This window comes from Pinus tabuliformis, chromosome 1_1 (assembly GCF_031772625.1).
Source record: "Pinus tabuliformis cultivar Carrire ecotype Pingquan chromosome 1_1, CPIR1, whole genome shotgun sequence".
NCBI classification, from domain to species: Eukaryota; Viridiplantae; Streptophyta; class Pinopsida; order Pinales; family Pinaceae; genus Pinus; species Pinus tabuliformis.
In genome coordinates, this window is record NC_142297.1 from 412,837,408 (window position 1) to 412,861,838 (window position 24,431).

The 24,431-nt window shown below is 38.7% G+C and overlaps 1 protein-coding gene across 1 annotated transcript in view; it reads right to left on the reverse strand.

Annotated features, from left to right (window-relative positions):
- The window catches only part of LOC149213449 (uncharacterized), a 213,770-nt gene that overhangs the window by 143,716 nt on the left and 45,623 nt on the right, over window positions 1-24,431 (reverse strand). The window lies entirely within an intron of this gene.

Genomic DNA, 24,431 nt, shown 5'->3' on the forward strand with positions numbered 1-24,431 from the left:
ACATGCTTTGACTACCCCTTCTTGTCTTCAGCACCTAAGCTTCGTTACCATGTTGAGAAATCTAGGGCATCCAATCTTAACAATTTCTCTGCTTGACAATTGCTTGTGATATGTTTTTACTTCTTAACTTATTATCTTTCTTTATTATCTTCTTAGTGTGTTCTTTTTGTCAAGACATTTACCAATAAATAAAGACAAGTGACACAGTGCATAGGCTTCTCCAGCCAGGGCCAAATCCTCTCACCTCTTGAGAGGAAAACCTGATAAAATTCTTCTTCTAGATCTTCAATTGATAAGTACCAAGACCATGACATGGACCCTTGAGTATAGTATCCTCCCAAGAACCTTGTCACCCACCTTGATGTTCTGCTTCTTCCTTACTTTTCCTTTCCTCCTAGAGAAACTCAGTCTCTATCTCTTATATTGCACCTTCACAACTTCCCTAGAGAATCTCGGTCTCTAGGTCTTCTAGAGAGAACCTCGGTCTCTACTTTTACCACTTAGTAGAGTCTCTCTCTTGTTGCCCTAGAAGATTTTCAGCACCTTAACTTCGCATTGCCCAAACTTCGCACTTTCCCAGAAGAATATGTTGCCCAGACTTTGCACTGCCCAGAAGAATCTGTTGCCCAGACTTCGTACTTCCCAGAATAATCTTCGCTATACCCAGAAGATGATGTCCTAGAAGAATCTTCACCCTTCTCTTTTGTTACTCCTTTGCTCTTCTTTAGCCCTCTTTCTTCTGGCTTCTCTTCGCACTTTTCTAGTGAATGCTTGTTCGAATTGTGTGTCTCCAAATGAGGCCGAGCAGGCCTATTTATACCCTTCTTCGTTGCCCTTTCGGCCAACTTGATAGCTGGAGTTTAGGCCGACTTCATCTTGCAGTTTCTTCATGGTTTGTAGACCGACTTAAAGGGGTTTGGTGACAAGTTCTTGGAGGATACTTTACATAGATAATATTGACCTATTCCAAAGTGTAACATGACTTCATTTACATGACAATGACTCTTTTATGTCTAGATGAACAAACCCTAACGACTCTCAATGGAAGTCTTGACTTGTAGAAATTTCTGTTTTCCCACCCCGGTTTTCAGTTTCTCCTTATTTCTCCCATGTAGTTAAATGCCCATTCCCATAACCATACATTTAACAGACTGAAAAAAAAAAAAATATTGCTGAAAACACAAATTCTGGAAATTTTTCAGAATGCTGGAAATTGCAGAATTAAAAATCAGCAATCAAAAATAGCCATTAAAACACATTAAAACACTGATATTTTTGGTCAACTTGACCCTGGAAAAACCCCCTACAACTCTTGGGGAAAACCAGTTTGAGAGCTCTTCTTTATTTCTGAAAATTGTCTTTTTACAGTGAGAATTATTCAGCAAAAAATCAGCAAGCAAATTTACAACTTATCTCCTTTCCCGTGCCTCACAGCAATCTGGAAATTACAGCAAACAGGACAGCAATAAATGTTGTACGGCCTCCATTTTGTGTGCAGAAAAATCAGCAAATTGCTCCTCGATTTTTGTGCAAAAATCTGCCTTTCACTATGTGCTGAATCAGCTGTACAAATCTGCTCAACTGCTGCCTTGGAATGTGTGCCAAGCTGCTGTCTCCTCCTCCCTGCTCAGAAATCTCTCTTGCTCTCTTGCTCTCCTTCTCCCAATCTGCTCATGAAAGAATGAATGACATTTTCCTCCTTTTCCTCCTTTAATATAACTCCAAGTGACTTTTGGGTGATCCAAGTGACTTTTGGGTGATCTCTAAATCCAATGGCTGAAATAGATTTAGATCAATGGCTGAGATTAAATGCTCATTTAAATCTCACTTTCTATTTTTTAATTCACCCCACTTTAATAAAGACCCACTTAGTCATTTATTTCCAAAGTCACTTTTCCTTTCTAATTTTTCATTTACTTTATAAAAGTTACTTTAAAATTAGACTTAGTAACTTTATCACTTAAAGTCACTTTTAAATTAGATTTAACTTTATAAAATTATAAAGTCACTTTAGGAGAAAAATTAAATTCTTTTGGACACTTTTCCCTAGGCCAAAGATCAAAGCCTAAGGGAACCACCTGTCCTCCGGTACCAAATTTCAACATGACTCAAAAACAAAATCCCTTGCTCATGAAACCCATGAAGCAAGTCAACATAATAATTATATTTTCTTATTTACATTTCTTTACATAAAATTATAATTAGATATCATTATGAAGACCAAACCTAGTTACACTTTTCAACATGAAGAACCATTGATTGGGCAGAATCTATTTGTACCATTGTGATTCAGATTGGTTATGTGAAATTTTGCTTCCACTAAATAATTAAGAATTTAGTTGCACTTTCATTTAGTAGACACGCAATCTACTAGGTTAACGAATTGTTGGGAGCTAAATTTGCAAGATAATATGGTATAAAAGCCAAGTATGTACAAGAATCGTCGAGGCTAAGTTCGGTCGCGATCTTATGAGGTGGAAATTAATTTTTGCAAGGGTTACGGCCATATGATGCTAAAGCTAAATCAAAAGCAAAAAAATAGGGCAATATAGCACGACTAGCAACAAAGGTAAAGTTTTAAATAAAAAAGCTTTAAAAAAAGGAAGAGAGGGGGAGTGGCTGACAGTGGTAAGTGGGATATCAAACTCACCCAGATGTCAGTCGTTAGGGCCAATAAAACCCACTCATGGCCAAGCAAGGAAAGATGAGCTACAAGTGGTGCAATCGCCTGGTGGAAAAGAAAGATGATAGATGGTGGGCTCGCGCTGTTGATTTTCCAAGTGCAATAGATACTAGCACTTAATTCTGAAATTGAGAATTACTTCCAATGATATGATGATTATATTTAGTACTTCTAGTAAATCATTAGGCAATTATACTCAGAATTTCAACCATAAAACATAGAGATCACAATTAAAAACAATGATGCACAATGTCAGCACAAGATTTATTTTGGGAAAACCCACTTAAACCCAGCAACCTTTTCCTTAGAGAAATCCTTCAATTAAACAAGATATACAACTAATCCTTCCTAGTCAAAATAAAGTCAAATAGACAAGCAAGAGATCCCTCATCAAATGGTCTTGAAGTCAAGTCAAGATGTTGCCCAAAAGTCTCGGACTGCTCTGCTCTGCTAGGGATAAATTTTGGCCTCCTCCTGAACTTCAGAAAATTTGGACTAGCTACCAGATATGCCCAAAAAATTCACACGTGCGAAGTCAACATAGATAGTGCGAGGTCAAACTTCAAGAGAGAAATGCTTCTTCTTGTCTTCGTCCTTTTATATTGTTTGTCCTTTTCTTAGATCAAAAGTGTTGAAATTTGGGCAGCTATGAGATGAACTTCCACATAGCCCTAAGAGAATCTCATCATGCCCAAAACCTAGAATTCAAAATGGATAAAGAAATATCATTATTATTAACATGTGGGCACTCCACTTATTATCATTTAATATGGCAGTAATATGTAAGGCATGATATTATTATAAGTAAATTTGAATTTAAATGTATTTCCCTCCAAGTCTCTAAAGTCAGCTTCAAAATAGGCTCATGTCGGCTTGCTCAAAATACATGACCTTTCGCATGTTGAAACAACTATTTATTGGCAATGATCCTCCATCATTTCGAGCATCAATTCAATGATCTTTTAAGGCTCACGTCTATGGCATACTTGCATATTCTCTATGGCTGGGATCACTCTTCTTAGTGGCATGTAATTAACCGTAGCTCTTTTTTGTGGCTTGTTATTCTTCTAAAAGGCACACACAACAGTGGCTCTAGATTTCGCATAACGGTGGCTGTGTGGCTTGTATTAGGCTCACATGACACTGATCTCTAAGGCTCATGAATTACAGTGACCTGCTCTATATGGATCTCGTTCTATTTCTGTGGTGGCAAACTTGCACTATACTCAATGTTCCATGGCATGATCTCACTCTATACTCTTGTGGCTCGCATCTATCCCTGCAGCACATATCCAATGTACAATGATTCGATTTATTGTATGGCTCGTTCTATGGCTCGCTTTACAGTGATCTATGGCTCACATTGTTTACTCTATGGACTTTATTACAGTAGTCAACTATGAAACTCTATGACAGTGACAAGGGACAACCATGATACTTAACAGTATTAATAGTTTGCTCTCATAATGACAGTTATAAATGACAATATATATATATATATATATATATATATATATATATATTGCAGCATTCTCGTAAGATAGTATGTTTATAAGACAGAGATATTTAATAGGGGCCTAATGGCAGTATAATATAAGATAGTGAACTTGTTATTGACTTGATAGTAATCTTGACATAGCAATGAACTCGTTGTATGGCAGTGACAGTAACCTTAGCATAACAGTAATATGACTTTGGCAGCATATGAAAATGACCCTAATGTATAGCAGTGACCTAAGTAACAGTGATACAATAATTTATGTAACTGGGATACAGTGACCTAAGGAACGATGAGACAGTGATGGCAATGAGTCGATTATCTAGAGACAGTGACCTAATGTGACAATGATCTATAGACAACAGTGTTTGACAGTGACTTGAATCTGTTTAACAGTGACTTAGAGAGATGGCGTTGACTTTATCACGGCACTAGACTTTGGTGAATGTCATTGTGTTCATAAAAGTGATGATACTTGTTATACAATGATAGTGGTGTATATGTTCATTAGAGACATGTGACAGTGATCTTACTATAACACATGTGACAGTGACAGTAAACTTGATGGCAGTGACCTTGATGTCAATGACCTTACTCTTATAATACATGATGACAGTAATGATGACTCTAGACAGTAATATGGCAGCAGCTCTATAAGAGATCAGATCGTTCAGTTCACTTATGAAGTTGTGAACTGACTTGGGTTGGCCCTAGGAGGCCTAATGTGATTAATGCATCTCCTGATTATTGTATTATGTATCTCAGTTGAACATTTGATGAATATCTAATAGAAGAAGAATCTGGTTGGGTTTCCCCCTTGTGGGGTTACGCCCTAGTCTCTGACCTAAATCCTGTTGTCTTTGTTGTGTATACTTTCTTTTGTTGTTCTTAATTGTTTCGTTGCATTGTTGATGTTTGCTGTTCTCGCTACATAATTGTTAGTGTTGATATGATGCTATGGGGTGAATGTAATGTCTAAATGATAAAAAATTTGAAAATGCAATTATCCATAGCACAGAACAATCTAGCCCTAAAAATTAACAAAAATATATTTTGTGTGAGAGGTCGAATGATGCCAAGAGGAGAAAACCAAATGACTTGTATCTCTCTCTCTCTCTCTCTCTCTCTCTCTCTCTCTCTATATATATATATATATATGTGTGTGTGTATATGTATATATGTCTTAGGAGGCCGAATGGGTGCCGCAATGGGGTTGGGCCGACTTGACCAAGTGGAGGTTGACTTGACTTTAATGTGAAAATATTAAAATTAAAAATTCAAATCCTTTTTGTTGAAAAAAACATGAACAAGTCTTGAAATTTATCAATACATATATTTGAAGGACTAAATTTTAGAATATGAAGACCGACCATAACTACAAAAATCCAACAGGAGCAACCTATATAAGCTAAAGGGTGAACCTATTCGAACAATGGCCAGAAGTAGAGCAATGACAAAGGACGAAGAGCGGGAGCAGGTAACTCCAAAAGTTGAGCAACTCAAAAGGAGTCAACCTTCAAGTTCAAGTGGGGAGAAGCAATCAACAGAGTCCTCCAAGTTAGTTAAGAAGGTCTCTTCGTATGAGATGACCTTATGAGATGTTTAGAAGTTGACGACTCCTAGGAACCAAACCAAGGGGAGCAATACTTCGAGGATGTCTCCAACCCAGATAGCATGGAAGGCTTCTAGTTCAGAGGGAGTAGCCATGGTTGCAGAAGCAATTTTAGGATTGAAGCCAATTCCAAGAGGGCAAAAGTACCTCCCTCATTAACAAACAGTGTTGATGTTTGTAGCTCAAGCAAGTACTTTTGCATTGTTAAATTCCCAATACTAGCCCAGATTATTTTTATCTCAATAATTTTTATTCCCAAAAAATTATTAACTAGAATTTTGAATTGTTGGAAAATAAAATCACTGGAACTTTGCAATAGAACACTAAAATTCTTGGGAAAAATTGGCCCTAGACCCATAGAAAAATGCATTGTTGGAATCTACAACTCCATCCCACTACAAAAATCGTGTTGGGTATTGGATAATCCAGCGCTCCCCGTGTGTTTTGCGACATGTGCTTAACCGCCTCTCAAGAACTCTGGCAATGCGTCCATTTACTAACACATGCGGTTTTAGTGTAACGACAATAGTGATTCCGTTACAAATGCAATAATCTTGGTCACAAGGCTCAGGATTGCACAACTGAAAACATTCCAATCATAAAGACAGAAAAGCCAACTATGAAATGGGAAAGGAAAAAAGAAGGAAAATTACAACTCAACATTGTTCACTAAAGATAAATAAGATGAATGGTACATAGACAATTGATGCATGACACATATGACTATAGATCAAAACAAATTTGTCAACTTAAAAGAAAAGAGCGGCAGTGTTGCATTTGGAGATAACTCTTTTGTCAAGATACTTGGAAAAGGTGTGGTAAGTATTGGAAGTGAACATATGAAGGCACAAAATGTTTTGCTAGTTAAGGGTTTGAAGCACAATCTTCTCAGTGTTGGCAAGATGTGTAATAAAGGGTACAATTTATTGTTTGACTCTCGAATGTGTGAAATCAAAGAAGAAGACTCGGGAAGATTGGTTGCAATAGCCACAAGAAGACTAAACAAGTAGTGATATTTGTTACCGCTCAAACAAGCAGGGGTCCTAGGAGGGGTTCCTATAGAGAAACTACTAGGTCGAGGGCAACGCTGGAGTGATAGCCCACAATCACCTCAGCTAAGGCTCCCTATCCTTTACAAATTTTCACCAATGGGAGGAGTCACAGTATATGAAGAATCACGAGAATATATGGTCAATAATAAGATAAAGAAGTGATTCCTAGGCCTATTCACAAGAGAGACTCAACTAATTGGGTTTCTTGCTTTAGGAGCAAGGTGATGGGCTCTCTAGGAAGGGCTAAGAGGGCCTTTGAGGATAAGGTATGAGAGTATGCCTTGTCAAGGTAGTCCTTAGTCTCAAAAGGCCTTATGGATGTTTGACCTCTAAATGATCTTTGTGGAATTGGTGTCAACGAGTTGCGAGACCACAAAGGGCCAAGTGGACCCAAAATTAGGTCAAGGATATGGAATTGATCAATCAAGGGTGTACTTGACCTAATTGGGAAAGGAAGAGGATCAAAGAAAGAATTTTGCTTTGATGATTTAGTGCTAAAATCCCAATGAGGTTACTAGCCAATCGGAAACCAAGGGCAAGAATTGATCTTTGATCTAGGGTTCGACATATCTGGATTCTGAAGATCCCACAGTCGGAATCTCATGAAATTTAGAGGGATTCTTGAGGAAACACCAGTGCAGTTATGGGTAAAGAAATTGAATTCTTTTAATGGATAAATCTTGAGAAAAGTGATGTCCTAGGTGACCTATGGAGGCTAGACCTAGAAAAGAGGGGAAGGTGAGAGGAATTCTCTTTGAAAACGATCACCTATGGAAGGATTAGTGTCTAATCCTTTGGGAAAGATGGAGTCAAGATGAAATTTGTGATGTAGGGGAACTACACCCAATCAAGGAGCCTCCTAGGCAACTTCGCATAGCAACAAGGGCATGAGAGCAGTTGCTAGAAGATTTTATATTTCAATGTGAAATAATTGATGAATTATCAAGGTGTGTTCAATAGAAACAATCTCTAGGAACATTTTCCCATTCACACATGATACTTGAAATGATGCAACGCTACAAAAGACCAATATTTCCACAATTTCGCATAAGAAAACCAGTAAAGTTCAGGCCTAGTATAGCGAAAATCCCAGCAACATTCATGTATTAAAGTAAATAACAAGAATATACATGAAAAGATCATTTACATGTGTAAAAGAGTATATCCAACCATCATATTATGCCAATAGTGAAGCTCCAGGACAAGAGATAGAAGATCCAAACATCAAAATTCATTCATATCATCCTAATTCGTCCTCCAAAAGGCATGGTGAAAATCTCACAAGAGAGAACAAACCAATCCAAGTGATGATGATGAAAAAGAATCATCTCACTTGTATTTATACACTGTCTAATGAATTCGATTTAGCTAAATTAGCCTAATTGAGCCCCCTAAATAAAATAATGTGCATAATAACAATACTTTTGGTGACAAGCCTACCAAATAGCTCAATAATGTAAAGATAAGCCTCGCAAGAGGGTCAAATGATCAACAAAGTGAGTCGTTGGGCCTTTGAGGAGGCCTAATGAAGTCCAAGGGGTGCCATGATGTAAAAATAAACTCCAAACATAGTGGATAAAGGGTTGGCCCCTTGTTTTCCAAACAAGAATTTATAGTGCTCCCAAGTGGGTGTGGGGGTGTTGAGAAATCTAGGGCATAGAGTATTAGGTGATTTCTCTTCAATTAGTAACTGCTTGTGAGTGCTTTTTACTTCTTTAGATTAGGATCTTCTTTTACTTAGATTATTAGTGTTCCTCTTCATCAAACAACTACCAATGCATGAACATAAATACACAAGAGACACAGAATGTAGGCTATCAGTCAGAGCCAAAACCTCTCACTCTTTGAGAGGAAAACGAAAACCCATACAAATTCTTATTATAGAGATTCCAATTGACGAATACCAAGACCAAGACCCTTGACCTACCTGCCACTCCAAGACCAAGACATAAGTTCTCTTGACAATCAATATTCTTCCTTTTAGAGATTCTTCCATCAAGTAATCCATGTTTGTTCTCCTTCTCACGGTGTTAAGCATACTAAGATCCATGTCGTTGTGTTTTGCATTATTATCTTTCCTTTGTCATGGCACTGAGATCCTTTCACTATAGTATTCTTGAGAGCTCATCACTATCATTACACTGAGTTGCACTGTGACCCTCTCTTTGTGGTAGCACTTGAGATCATCTCCCATCCGAGCTTCTTCTTGAGGTGGTACTAAAGTAGAGATAACACCGAAACTGTATCTTTTCTTAATTGTAATGACACCAAAATAGAGAGACCTCATTTCTATGATTATATCGAACCTTGTCATCTGAAATAGCACTGATCCATACTATGATATGTGACTGAAACTGTGTCTAACTTCTCTGCTCCAATCCACACTATGATCTCTGCAATTAGACCGAGATTTTGTGTACCCTTATCCAAGCTTCTTTCCTGAAATGATATCCGAACTTGTCACTGCAACTATTCACCCGAATTTCAGAGAGTTATCCGAACTGTTTTTTTGTGGGATAGGCCAAGGTTCCTATTTATAGTAGTAGTTTGTCTGTCATAAATAAGCCGACATGAATCATACAAACAGTTGTGTCTCTATTTAGGTGAAGCCGACATGAGATCTTCATTTTGTCTTGAGGCCAACTTGAAGAGGAATAGCTTGTGCTTTTCTTTGAGGGCTACTTGATAATCCTATAGACTCATATACATTTGTAAAATGCTCAAGAAGGGTTCTTCATATATGACATTGACTCTTTTTTACTTTTATGACAAATCCTAAATGCTCTCAGTGGGAGCCTTAACTAAAATAAAATCTCTTGCTCATGAAACTCATGAAGCAAGCATTACAATAATAATTTTATTTTTCTTCTTTACATCTTTTCCATAAAATCACAATTACATGTCATTACGAAGACCGAACCTAGTTACACTTTTCAATAGGGGGCACAAAGGCGTCTTCATGGGTCTCCAAATGGATCAAATATGCATGTAGACCATCTACAAGGGTTGGAGTAATGACATAAGCCCTCCCTCTATAGTAGGAGACATCTTCTGGACCTTGGAACATCTGCCATATGTATGGTGCAACTATGGAGTCAGCTGGGCATGGTGAACCAACTGCATCATCCCCATCCCAAAGGCAGAACAACGAGCAATCGATGAGTAATGTTGGGGATCCATGAAGTAATATCTCCTATGGTGGAGGCCCATGGCTCTCAAAGCTCACCCTACAAGTGCCAATGTGGCCTTCTGGAGGGCTAGGACCCCAGAAAGGGCGACCAAGCTCCAAATGAAGACCCACCAGCAATTTTGCATAAGATCCAAAGCATCCCCTTGCCCTCCAATACAACAAGTCATTAGAATAATCAAGTAATAAAGCTTACAAGTCATGGGATCAATGGGGCACTTCATGGTGGCATGCCCTTCCATAGTGGGCTTTGGCATGTACAAGTGTCTCCAAGATCAATAGGGGGGTTAACCAAGGACCCTATTAGGTGGTTTCAACCTCTAAAGGGGGTGACATATCCATGGTACATCCCTCAAGTGGTAGGTGGCAAATGATATAATAATGGAATGGAGCGGGGATCAAGGGAATCATCTAGACCACATGTCAAGGTGCAAGGGCAGCTATAATAAACGAAGACCACACCTTGGTATATATGTAGGAGGGAGCAAATCGTGGTACATGAGTTACCACAGCCTTTGTTTTTTGACCCTTCTTCATATGCCTTTTGCCTTTGATTTTTCATTATAACTGCTCGGGGTTCCAAGGGATGGAGAACATGATGTGTAATATGCAGCAGTGGATACCCCCTAGGCAGTTTATCGCCCACCAGGGGTTGGGAGAATCATGGGTTCCTTAATGATGGAGGGGGCTCATCTAGGGCCTATAGGAACCAAGGTGATGACCAGAGATAAAGGGTAGAGCTCATGTTTGGCTTTTGCCCACGTGCTAAATTTGTGTGCCTCAGCCATCTTTTGCATTTTGTGGTACATTTCCTGTTGAGAGTGGCCAAATTATGCTTTTCATTTTCTTTTTAGCTACATCAACCTCTGAGGCATCATTTTAGGCCCGACCCAAGGTGTGGACAAGGGAAGGGGGAGGCTAACCCTATGTGGACCCAGTGGGCACGTGGACCCGAATGGGAAAAGAGTTGAATGGGGCTAAAATGAGTGGAAAGGGAGTAATGTAGATGGTATCGGGAAGCGGGACCACGCAACCAAAATTGGGATTTCCCATGTAGTGTTAGCCCTAAAGCTAATGGCCAGTAAAAGAGATCCCACGAGACTCGGATACAAGGGTAACCACAAAATCGGGCAATGAAGACAAGAATACAAACCTAACCCACTATTTCCATCGAATCCCCCCACGAATCCATGCCCAAAATCGGGAAGCCCACCTTCAAACATACATTCATAACAAGTTTGTGAGAGACCACATGGTTGGCTCAGGTGGCAGAGAAAATGGCACATCAAGCTATCTGGGGGCTGCAAGGAGTTATTGGTTGCATGTTGAGGACCATCTAAGAGAAAAAAAATCTCCTACGCATACTACCCACAGGTGGTGGGTAACAGTATCAAAGCCAAATGTCTCAAGTTTGAAACACACCCAGGTCACATTGGGGGGAGATTGGTGTCACCCTTTGCCATTGATGTCAAAGGGGGAGACAAAAGAAGTGCATTATGGGGATGAAGGAAGTGAAAAATGGAGACAGGTGGAGCATGATGACAAGAGGAGCATGCGTGTTGACATCAATGACAAAGGGGAATATTGTTGGAAAAATTGTCATTGATGTCAAAGGGTGAATGGGACAGCATTTTTTTGATGATTTGCATGCAAAAATCAAGTGATTTAGGTTTCAAGGACCTCCTAGATTGATAGCCTCGGTCATGCCATTTTGTGGCTCCTCCTAGTTGAAGAGATATTAATTTTTGAACTATGGTGCCCCAAAGATGGGCCTAGCACCAACACATTTGCCCCAAAAAAAACATGGCCCTATTATTCATTGTTGCCCTAAAAGGAAGGCTAAAATTTATAATTTAAGAGGCCTAAATCCAAGTGTCTAAAATGGCCTTGAAAAGAGCTATTATAAATAAGTGAAAACATTTTTTTATGAAGCCTAAAGGCCCCTTTAACCGGTCAATGCATCTTACTTAGGTCGACTTCAAAATAGTCATGACCTTTCAAAAGACAAGTAATATTTAGTTCAGGTCAGCTCTTGTGGACAGACGTATCTTTTCAAGGTTTAGATCAGCCCCATTATAGGTTTGTCTCAATCACTATTTATACACCAGCCATTGGCATTCTAGAAGCATCAATTCAGTGACTCGTCTGAGATAAAAGGAGCAGTTGGAGATACAAATTTCAGAGGCCTTGCGCTTAACAGAAAAATTGAAGGAAGGCAGATATTCTTTTTGTTTTTATCATTGTTTTTGGCTTAAGGTTTTTGGTAGGTTATTTGATCAGATCTTACAGCACGTTACCCTCTAACAGTATAATCACTGGAGGGAAGATCATGAATGGATATGGAAATGGAAGGCATCTCTTCAAGAACAATTCTGGTGTTTGCTGGAAATGATTATCCACTATGGATCAGTTGCATGTAAACCCACTCGAAGGCTTTAGGAGTGGATGTTTGGCTTTCCATCATAAATGGTTACAAAGTTTCTAAAAATCCTCCAATTGATCCTGTTGAGAAGAAGACGTTTAGCTGCAATTCAAAATCTCTTCATAACATCATGGGTGGTTTGCCAAGAACCATTAATTCCAACGTGATGACCCATACCACAGCCAAATAAGTCTAGGATAAACTTAAAACCAATGTTTTAAGACTCCGACTCCGACTCCGAAACGGTAATGACTCGGCCGGCTCAATTTCAATGACTCGGTCGTTGTAAAAAATGCATTAAATATTTATTTTTTTTTATAAAAAAAACATAATTTTAAAGATTTTAAACATAATTTTAAAGATTTTCATTCATGTTTCCAAACACACAGCATTATAATATAGATGGAAGACAACATATGATCAAAGTAGGCTCATGAACCAATCCATTATATCAAAATGGTACCCAATGGCAATACATAGTCAACTGTCATACATGATCGAAGACTCAAAACAAAAAACACATAACCAAGGAGGCTAGAAATGGCCTCTACAACAAAAGTAAACTGTGACGGTGACCAGACTCCAGTACTAGTACTACACTACTACTGGGCCACTGGCTAGTAGCTGCTGTTAGAGGAGCCAAGATCACGTCGATCAATCTCTGGATCATCATCATCAGAGTCAGACAGGGGGCCCCATGGCTCCTCCTCATCATCATCATCCCCACCTGCAACTGTAGAAGTGGTACCACTAGCAGGCTGTGCAACTGTAGCAGATGCAAGCTGAGATAGAGTAGATATGCGGCTGCGCTTCTGTCGTGGCTGAGCAGAGGAAGCACCTACAACTGGAGTCCCTGCTGGCTGTGAGACTGAGGCTGGTGGATTGGGATCTGCATTCAACTGAATAGGCTGAAGTTGAACAGCATGTTCAAGTTCAACTGATGTCTCCAGATCTAAATCTAAATCAAGATCCTCATCAGGATCAAACTCTGCTGGACAACTCTCCACTACCCAATCTGATGTTGGATCAATGTCTTCCAACACAATGGGATCTGAATCAGGTCTTTTGTTCAGCAAATGGTTTCGTCTGAGCCGAAGGTTGTATTGGACAAAAACTAGATCATTTAACCGTTTTTTATCCAAACGGTTTCTCTTCTTTGTGTGAATCCTCTCAAAGACAGCCCAATTGCACTCACACCCAGATGCACTGCAAGTTTGACTCAAAATACGAATTGCAAACCTTTGCAATTCAGGACAATGGCCACCAAAGGCCTCCCACCATTGTGCTGCAAAAAACATAGGAGTGTAATGAGTTAGCTCAACAAAATTACAAATTATATCTAACGTTCAAATTATAAACGATTTAACAAACTTTAAAAAAAAAGTAAAACTATTAAGAATTTGAAAATTGAAATTTTTGTTTACCTGGCTCATCTGCTTCTCTTGCAATCTTTGCTAGGTTCTTCCCAAAGGTACCTGCTGCATTGCTAAAGATATTGGCCTGTCGGTGTATCTCCAGCTGAACAGACTCCAATGGCATCATGCGTTCAATGCAATCAACCAGTCCATCTCTGACCTCCCCCCTCAAAGCTCCTGACTCCTTAGCTTTATAATGATACCGTGGGTTCAAAAAATACCCAGCTGCATGTATAGGGCGATGGAGTTGATTGTTCCATCTTTCATCAATGATTGCCCAAATGGGCCCATACTTTGGCACTCTATCCTTGTATACCGTCTTTATTTGCTCCTTTGCTTGATCCATGGCCTCATAAATGAAGCCCATGGCCAACCTTTCCCCATCCACCAACCGCAACACCTTAACTAGTGGCTCAGCAAGCTTCACAATCTCTGCTGCCTTTCTCCAAAAAGTTTCTTCATGGACTTTCCTTTTCAATTCTTTGCCTTCTGGTTTGTTAGACCAATTGCTTTGATTCCATTCATCACTGGAAAACATCTTTTGCAAGTTTCTATGTTGGGAAAGCATAGATTGCAATGTCAAAAAATGTGTATCAAATCTAGTGATGGCAGGCCTAATAATATCCTTGCCCCCAGTGTGTTTCCTCATGAGGCTCAAAACCAATGTATGATTGTAGATAAATTTTGTTATGCTTTTGGCATGATCTATAGTGTTTTTGACCCAATCTAATTTTCCAATATCCTTAAGCATGAGGTCTATGCAATGTGCAGCGCATGGGGTCCAAAATATGGTCTTGTGTTTTTCCTCTAACAGTTTACCAGCAAGAACATAGTTAGAGGCATTATTTGTGATGATTTGAACAACATTAGCCACCCCCACCTCCTCAACAACCTGATCCAATAGCTGAAACAACAAGTGGCCATCTTTTATCTTATTAGATGCATCAACTGATTTTAAAAACATGGTTCCCTGTGGGCAGAAGACAAGAAAGTTTATGATGGTACGGTTTCTTTGATCAGTCCATCCATCTGACATGATGGTACACCCTGTTCTTGCCCATGAGTCCCTGAAATCTTGCAAATACTCATTAATGGATTGAATTTCTTTCTGCAAACGAAACCCCCTTAGCTCATGCATAGTAGGGCCTTTGAAGCCTTTTCCAGCAACATGTATGGCATCAAACATAGGCTCATAATATGGTGAACGAGCAGCATTAAAGGGGATATCAGCATCATACCACCATCTAGCTATGTAATCACAAGCAGTCTCCCTCAATTCTTTCTTCCAATGGTCATCTAAAGTGGGCTGCATTTGAGTTTTACTAACTTCAGGACCATGTGCATCTGATAGAGAGGAGGGAGTGAAATAACTTTTGATAGTCACATCACCCTTTTTCAAATTCATTCTACCCTTTCCCTTATCTTGAACAAAACCAAAAGAGGGAGGAACATATCGGAAAGGGTTGGATGCCTCAATTTGAGGGATAGAGGAAGAACCCTCAACATCAAAGTGGGGGTTGGTAGCCATCATTTTTTGTATCTCCCTCTTCCTCCCAATTTCAGCCTGTATGTCTTTTTGCCTAGCCTTCTCTTCTTTAAATTTCTCAAAGTTGGCCAACAAATTCTTTCTAATCTCCCCAATTTCTGGTGAGGTACATGGGGTAATTTGGCCTCTAATCCCTGCCAAGTGTTGTTTCAGCCTATTAATGCCCCCAGGACCTTCCTTAATTTTCCTATGGCAAAATTTGCATTGCATTTGACTATCAACCATTTCAACACATGCCCAAGCAGGATCTCTTGCTCTAGGTGCCATTTTTTGACTAGGAAATGAAACCAAACAATCTGAAAATGACAAAAAAAAAAACATTGATTCAATGTTCATTTATTTGACAAAAAACACTCTCTAAGCTTTCTAGATATGCACTTAAAATTTACTAAGCAAAAACAGATTTATAGAGGTGGAAAAAAATACCTCCATGCACAAACTGCCTCCTCAAGCTTGCTCCAAGAATCAGCTCCTCAATGCTGCTCCAAATGGCTGCCCAAGAAGCTCCTCACTCCAGCTACAATGCTCCTCCAAGACTCCTCACTGTTGCTCCAAAACAAGCTCAAGAACTGCTCACTAACTCTCAAAGAAGACTCTCAGTCAAATGCATAAGACTGTTGTGAGTGAATGAGAGCACTTGGGTGTGTTAAATAGGGTTTGGGAGGGGGAAATGGACCCCAAAAATCATTTAGCATATTCATATAGCTGTTTGGGGTCCAAACCAAACAAAAAACATTTAAAAAATCCATTAAAAAAATACATTTGTTTGCTGTTTACGCGCCTGGGCCGTTCCTTTGTGACTCGGCCGAGTCATATCGGAAACGGCCGGGTTGGCCGAGTCATGGGTGACTCGGCCAACCGGACCGTTTCCTAGGCCGGGTCACAATCCTTGCAATTGAATCGGATCAAGCCGGCCGTTTCGGTTTCGAAACGGCCGTTTCTTAAAACAGGGCTTAAAACTTTGTATGAAGGTGTTGAGAAAGTCAAGTAGGTCAAACGTCAAAAGTATAAAAAGTTTGAAAATCTGAAAATGGATGAAAAAGAAGATGTTGCGACTTACTCAAAGTAGATGAAGTTTCAACTTTCAACTCCATTAAAGGATTATTAGAAAAACTTGAAGATCCTTTGGTCGTACAAAAGGTCCTGAGACTGCTTCTCTTGAATTGTTAATTTTCCATTGTTTTATGCTTAGCACAATCACCTAGTCCAATTCTTCTTCAGTCAGCAATCACTTTTCAAATAAATTTAATCTTCCAATTGACAGAACGCAATTGTAGATAGAATAGTAATTCAAATGCAATAGAAGGCAGCCAAGAACAGAAGCAAGAGAGATATAAGATTTTGTCAAAGACCAAGGAAAACCCACAATGGGAAAAGCCCTTTCAAATTCTTCTTCTAATGAATTGTTATCAAATGTTTAGTAGAGAGATACAATGTTCTAATTCATTAACGAAGAGTCAAAGTCAAGTCTTTGACTATGCAAGTACTCAACCAACCAATATAGAAAAGATGAGCCTCAAAGTCAAATCTGCAACTTTTGTCAAAGTCAACAGCAGCAAATGATGCCCTAACCGGTCCACAAGTCAATGGTGAAACTTCCTCCAAAAGAACTTGATCAACAGTCAAACAACTTAGCCTTCCTTGTTGGTCAAACCTTAGTCAAAACAGTCCACAAAAACTCAGTCAGGAGAGAGAGAGGTTGCGGTCAAACTGCAATCAAAGATTTGCGGTGAACCCAAGTCAAACAGCCCATAAAAGTTTGATCCATCGCCCAAAGAATTCAGCCTCCAAAAATCAAAATTTTCCAAGAAACTTAGTCAATGGCTTGATCAAACTGCCCCAATCAGAAAGTCAAAGCAAAAATAAAAAATTGCCTCCTTCCCTTCGCACATGTGAACTCTACCTCCAATTGCAGACCTCTATGAAGACAAGAGAGAGAAGATGTGATGTGTGATGATGATGCTCCAAAGTGATGTGACATGAGGTGTATTTATATGCGTTGGAGGAGACCCAATTTGACCTTTAGGTCAACCTTTACTTTTGTGCACATGTGGTTCCATCATTAAAAATTATATTTTTCCTTGACCAAATTAAATTCTTCCAAAGGCTAGTAAGGGTCTTTCTTGATGAGGAAGGTTGTCCAAAGGAGGGAATTTGTCCCTAACCTGCCAAATTAACACCTCCTCTCAGCTAGGGAGAAATTTTTGACTACATCATGAATCTCATTTCAAAAATCTCTTCATCGTCATCATTGAACCAAGTCATATCTTGCCTTTGCTCATATCTGCTTATCTCTACTCATTTGTTGAACACTCTCGAATCTAAAGAAGAAGAATCATCATAGGGGAGCTTTGGCTACCACCCTATATCCAAGGGAAATAGGTAGGATAACACTTACTGTGAGAGGTAAGGATCACAGTCTATCTTATTGTTCGTTGATCTTCCCAACTTGACCCCCAAGAGTCAGTGGTAGAACGTCTACATTCCATCACTTGATCAGGAAACCACTTAACATCAATGGTCAGGATCACAGTGTATCTCAAGTCTCCTCACCCATTGCCTAGATGGTTGGCAATCCCAACAAGCCCAACTTGCAGGTAGGATGCCAACTGGGGTATACTCTGTCATTTCCAATGAGAGACAATAGGCTAGATACGACCTACCGTGGAAGGCAAGGATCACAGTCTATCCTATTGTCTGACAATAGGGTGGATATGACTTACATGGAAGGTAAGGATCACAGTCTATCTTATTGTCCAGAGTTCCCTTAACCCCAGGAACTCTCCGGCTCAATTCCTCTCCCTAGGAGCTCAAACAGGGTGTAAGAGCATTACTCAGTGTCCTTAATCAATCGGGACCCTTACCCAGGAGGGTCACAACCATCAGTCCAAGTTACTCTCTGAAGACCAAGAACTTCCCTTTTGGCAAAGCCTTGGTGAGTATGTTTGTTATCTGCGCATTAGTCGAAATGTGATGGAGTCTCACTATTGCTCTTTGCTGCATGTCTAATATATAATGATACCTAATTTCAAAATGCTTGGACTTGTCATGAAACACAGGATTCTTTGCCAATCGGATCCCACTCTTGTTGTCGCAATATATCACTGTCGCATCCAGAACCTGCTCAGAAAGCTCTCGAAAGAGCTTCCTCAACCATACTATCTCACAACTAGCCATGCTAGCAAAAATATATTTTGCCTCGGCCATGCTAAGGGCAACAGACTTCTATTTCTGGCTCATCCAAGATATCATGGAAAAACCCAAACTAAAGCAGCACCCTAATGTGCTCTTCCTGTCAATAACATTTCTGGCCCAGTCAACATCAGTGTACCCATGAAGTCTCACATCTCCGATAGTATATCTCAAACCAAGATTAACGTCCCATCTAAATATCTCAGCAGATGCTTAGAAGCAACCCAATGTGCATGAAGAGGCTCAGTCATGAATTGACTAATAGTGTTAACTGCAAAACATATGTTCGGACGGTTGTTCACAAGGAACATCAATGCCCCAATAAATTTTCGATACTCTTGAGGGATTCGCCAAGTTAGATCCTGCAGCATCTCCACATAATTTTTTGAAGTTCATCTCCATCAATGTGGCTATAGACTTGCACTCTAGCATTCCAAATCTTTCCAACAATTTCACAAAATATTTTCCTTAAGAAAGGAAAATCTCATCGGGCCTTTCCCACACCTCTAATCCCAAAATGTAATGCATCAATCCAAGGTCTTTCATTTCAAACTCAAAGGCCAGCTCCCTCTTGCACTCGAGCATTGGAGGTTCACTGCATATCAATAATAATCATCAACATATAAAAACAAAATAAGGGGCATACCTTGGACCACTTTGAAGTAGAGGTTCAGGTCGGCATTGCTTCTTGTGAATCCAAGCTTCACCAAGAAGCTATCAATATGGGCATACCAGGCTTTGGGGACTTGCTTCAATCTATACAGTGCCTTCTTCAACCTGCATACATGAGTCTTCCTGCCATGTACTTCAAAGCCCTATGGCTGCTCAACGTATACTTCTTCCTGCAGTATGTAATGAAGAAACGAAGTCTTCACATCCATCTACTGAAGAGTCCATCCTTAACTAGCAGCAAGGGCAACAATAGATCTAATAGTGGTGTAGCGAGAAACAGGTGCAAATATATCATCATAATCTTCTCCCTTTTTCTGGGAGAAACCTCTAGCCATGAACCTCGCCTTATATTTCTCAATACTCCCATCAACTCCATGCTTGATCTCATACAACCACTTAGAAGTCACAACAAACTTCCCTTTAGGTCTCAGAACAACTTCCCACACATCATTCTTCATAATAGATTCATATTCTTTAGCCATAGCATCTTTCCAAACTTGTTCTTTCATTTCTTCTTCAAAGGTGTGTGGTTCAGCCTGTTACCCACCACTTTGTGGGTGATATCCACAGGAGAAAATTTTCTCCTAGGTGGTCCTTAGTCGGCAGCCAGCAACCCCTTGCATCCACCAGATAACTCGATGTGCCACTATATCCGCCACCTGAGCCATCCATGTGGTCCCTCGCCCATCTGTTATGATCATATCTTTAAAGGTGGGCCTCCCGACCCCGAAGGTATGGCTTTTCATTAATGTAGTTGAAAAATTTTGTTTACTTATCCTGGACACTTTTGGGCATGAATTGGTGGGGGGTTCGATGGAAAGAGTGGGCTAATTCTGTACTCTTGTCTCTTATGCCTGATTTGGTGGTTAACCTTGTATCCTAGTCCCGTGGGATCTCCTTTAGTGGCTATTAGCTTTAGGGTTGGCACTATAAAGGAAATCCTAATTTTGGTTGTGTGGTCCCACTTCTAGACACCATATACATCACTCCCCTCCACTCATTTTAACCCCATTTATCACCTTTCCCATCCGGGTCTACATTTTTCCATTAGGTCCATGAAGGGTTAGCCTCCCCATCCCCTTGCTCACACATCGGGTCGAGCCTAAAACGATGCCCCGAAGGTTGATGTAGTTAAAAAGAAAAAGAAAAGCATAATTTGGCCACTCTCAACAAGAAATGTACAACAAAATGCAAAAAATGGTCGAGACATACAAATTTAGTACGTGGGAAAAAGCCAAATATGAGCTCTACCCCTTATCTATGGCCATCACCCTAGTTCCTATGAGCCCCCTCCAGATTAAGGAACCCATGATTGTCCCAAGTTCCCAGCCCCTGGTGGGCAATGAACTGCCCCACCTTAAAGGGGGTATCTATTGTTGTATCCCACACATCATGCTCTCATCCCCTACAACCTCGAGCAGTTATGAAGAAAAATCAATCAAAGACAAAATGCATATGAAGAAGGATGGGAAAACAAAGGTCGAAGTAACTCATGTACCACGATTTCTCCCTCCTACACTCATATACCCAAGTGTGGGCTTCCCCTATTATAGCTACCTGTGTAACATGTCATGTGGCCTGGAGCCTTCCCTTGATCCCCACTCCATTCCATCATTATGTCACATACCACCTACCACTTGATGGATGTACCATGGACATGTCACCCCCCTTAAAAGCTAAAACCAGCTAATAGGGTCCTTGGTTAACCCCCTTATTGAGATTGGAGACACCTACACATGCCAAAGCCCACTATGGAAGGGCAAGCCACCATGAAGTGCCCATTTGAATCCATGATTTGTAAACTCCTTTACTTGATTATTATAATGATTTTTTATACTAGAGGGCAAGAGAACGCTTTGGATCTTATGTAGGATTGCAGGTGGGTCTCCATTTGGGGTTTGGTCTCCCTATACGTGGTCCAAGCCCTCCATAGGGTCACATTGGACCTTGTAGGGTGAGCATTGAGAGCCATGGGTCTCCACCATAGCAGAGATCACTTCATGGATCCCCAACACTGTAACAACCACTAGTCGTATACGCAGCGGAAATATTAAAATACTTCGTAGACAAATACATCCATCGTAGGATAGTAAGCGTAAATTGTATATTATATAAAGAATTGTCGTAGGATGATTACAATTGAGAATGAGGATCTTGTATATATAGCCAGGCAAGTACCCTTTCACGAACAGGCATGTCTCTAAGACATGCATTTTCATTATTTACTAACTAACCATTAATTAGTTAATTTACTTATTATTTATTATTATATTTATATTATTATGATTATTATTTATTATTTATTTATTATCTATTTTTACATACTTTATGTTCATAACATTGCCTTCTCCTTCAAAAAGCTTTGTCCTCAAAGCTTACTAATGAAGGATCGGATTTCTTTTGTCATTTGGAATATCTTCTTCTTTCTGAGCTTTTATCTTTGTTGATACAAGACGATATGATGTTCTGAGCAATAGACAAAATAGTCGTACTAAAAACAGATCAAACCATCCTAAATTAATCTTCTGGAGAATCTTTTGATCCTTAGAGGATGTGTGGTGAATAGTTATCGTATGACCAGATTGAGCTTATTTCATTATTCTTCGGAACATAAGCTTGTTTATGTTCTGCTTGATATAGATTTGTAGATTTATTAAGGCGTCTACTCTTGTGATTCGGATGTAGATAAGGAATTTTTCTTGTTTGAACTTCCTTGAACGTTTTTATGGCAGTTTCCTGATTTCCATCAGGGATTGTTGTTGTTAAATTAACTATTGAATCCTTATTTCGGGTGTCCTCTGTATGAACGACAACCTTTGAGTACATTTTTACTTCAATAGGGTTTGGATTTGCCTGAACTACAAAATTAGTGGTATTGATGTTTGTTTCTTCAGTTTGGACAGCTACATATGGAGATTTTGATGCTTCCTTTGTGACAAGTTCTTTGAACCTATTGGTCAATGATTTAATTTTGTCCTTAAGTTTTTTAATCTGTTTGAGCAGATTTTGATTCCTCATTCTCCGAGTCAACTTTATTTTGGCCTTCACGCTTCTCGTTTTTTAAACATTTGATTTGTTCTACTAATGTTTGGTTAAGGCTCTTCAAACGTAAATTTTCCTCTTGTTGTTCTAACAAACGCTCCTTGAGTTCCTTCTTTGACGTTTTAGCTTTCTTGACTTGTTCAAGTAGTTTTTCTTGGTGATTTCTGACGCGCGAAATTTCTTTGTCTTTGCTGCAGATGACTTCATCAAGCTCTTTTTGCTTCTTTGATATAGTTTTTTCGTTATCTTGAAATATCAAGTCTGAGATATCCTTGAGGTCTTCTAATGAAGATTTTATTGATTTTGATTTACTTGTTATGTCTCGAAACATGACCATCTTCCCTTTACAAGGAAACGTCAAAACTTGTTTCTCTATGTTTAACATGAATGTACCCAAATCCTTAAACCAAGGTTGACCGAGTACGATGTCAGTGTATTTATCCGTCCATACAACATGCAATTGAGATATGTACTCATAATGACCTATTGCTACTTGTAGATCACTAATTTTATACTCTTTTTGGTCAAAAATATTTTTCTTTACACCAATGCTTAGCTCTAGAATTAATAGTTGATTTGCCAAGTTGATGTTGATATAATTTTTATCGTTGCTTGGGTTGATGACGACTTTAAATTCTCTTCCTTGGATACTTCCTTTTAATGTAATTACTTTGTGATCTGTAACTGAAAGAGCTTTATAGGAAAAACTTTCTTCCTTCGTCATTTTAGAATTGAGCTCCATCATTTTTTTTTTCAAAAATTGATCCCATTTTGTTTTGTCGAGATGACTTTAGGTATATATTGAAAGTTCCTCTAGACTTTGTACTTCAAGCCTCCTTTAAAAGTGCCTTTTTAATATTTTTTTTATAATTCTTCAAAACTCTTTTAATCAAATTTCCTATTATCCTTAATATTTCAAAACTCCTTTGTATTATTTTTATATATTTCTACTTACACTTTTTTCCTTTTGTACTTTAAAAAGAATATTTAAATATTGTTTCAATTAGCTTCTTTTAAATAACCTTCTATAATAATACCCGCTTTGTACTTATATATATTTTCAAAAAAATTATGACTTGAAATTTTCTTTAAATACCCCTTTATAATATAAAACTTCTCTTTACATATCTTTTATTTATAATATTTTCTTTTTCTTTTTGAAAAGTTACAACCCTAATAAGACATGACTATTCACCTCTTTGGGGTATAATATAAAATATATGTCCACTTATGTATTTTTGACTCGATACATGTTCACCACATAAAAAGTAAAACTTATCATTCACATAAAGAGTTTTGTATTCCTTTTGTTTTTCTTTTACCTTGAAAATACCATGGGAAATTACCACAGGTTGTTAAAACCACGAGCTTGTAAACTACTCAAGAAAGAATCAAGATAATATTATCTACTCTTCCTTCTCTTACGTATAGTTTTAAATATATTTGGAAAGATTCCCTTTTAACTTTATCATGCATTTTTTATCAATAATGTAGAACATTTTAATATAAATGAATGTTCTTTTTCAAAATTTACATCCGACTATATTTATTTATTTCTTTCTTTTTTCTCTTTTTTTTAAATCTTTATATGTACTTCCTTTATTCTCTTTTTTTTTTCTTTGACTATCTTATTTTTTCTTCCCTTTTTTTGTTTGATGGCCAAAGCCCTAAATGACGAAACCAGTGGAATGGAGAATATCCAAGACTAGTGTAACGAAACGCTTAAATCATGATGACAACAAGGTTGACGATAGGTTGATGGCCAAAGGTCAGATCAGACGTAGCTTTGATACCAATGTAATGAACACTAGTCGTATACACAACGGAAATATTATAATACTTCATAGACAAATACATCCATCATAGGATAGTAAGTGTAAATTGTATATTATATAAAGAATTGATGTAGGATGATTACAATTGAGAATGAGGGTCTTGTATATATAGCTAGGTAAGTACCCTTTCGCAAACAGGCATGTCTTGGTAAGTACCCTTTCGCGAACAGGCATGTCTCTAAGACATGCCTTTTCATTATTAACTATCTAACCATTAGTTAATTTACTTATTATTTATTATTATATTTATATTATTATGATTATTATTAGTATCT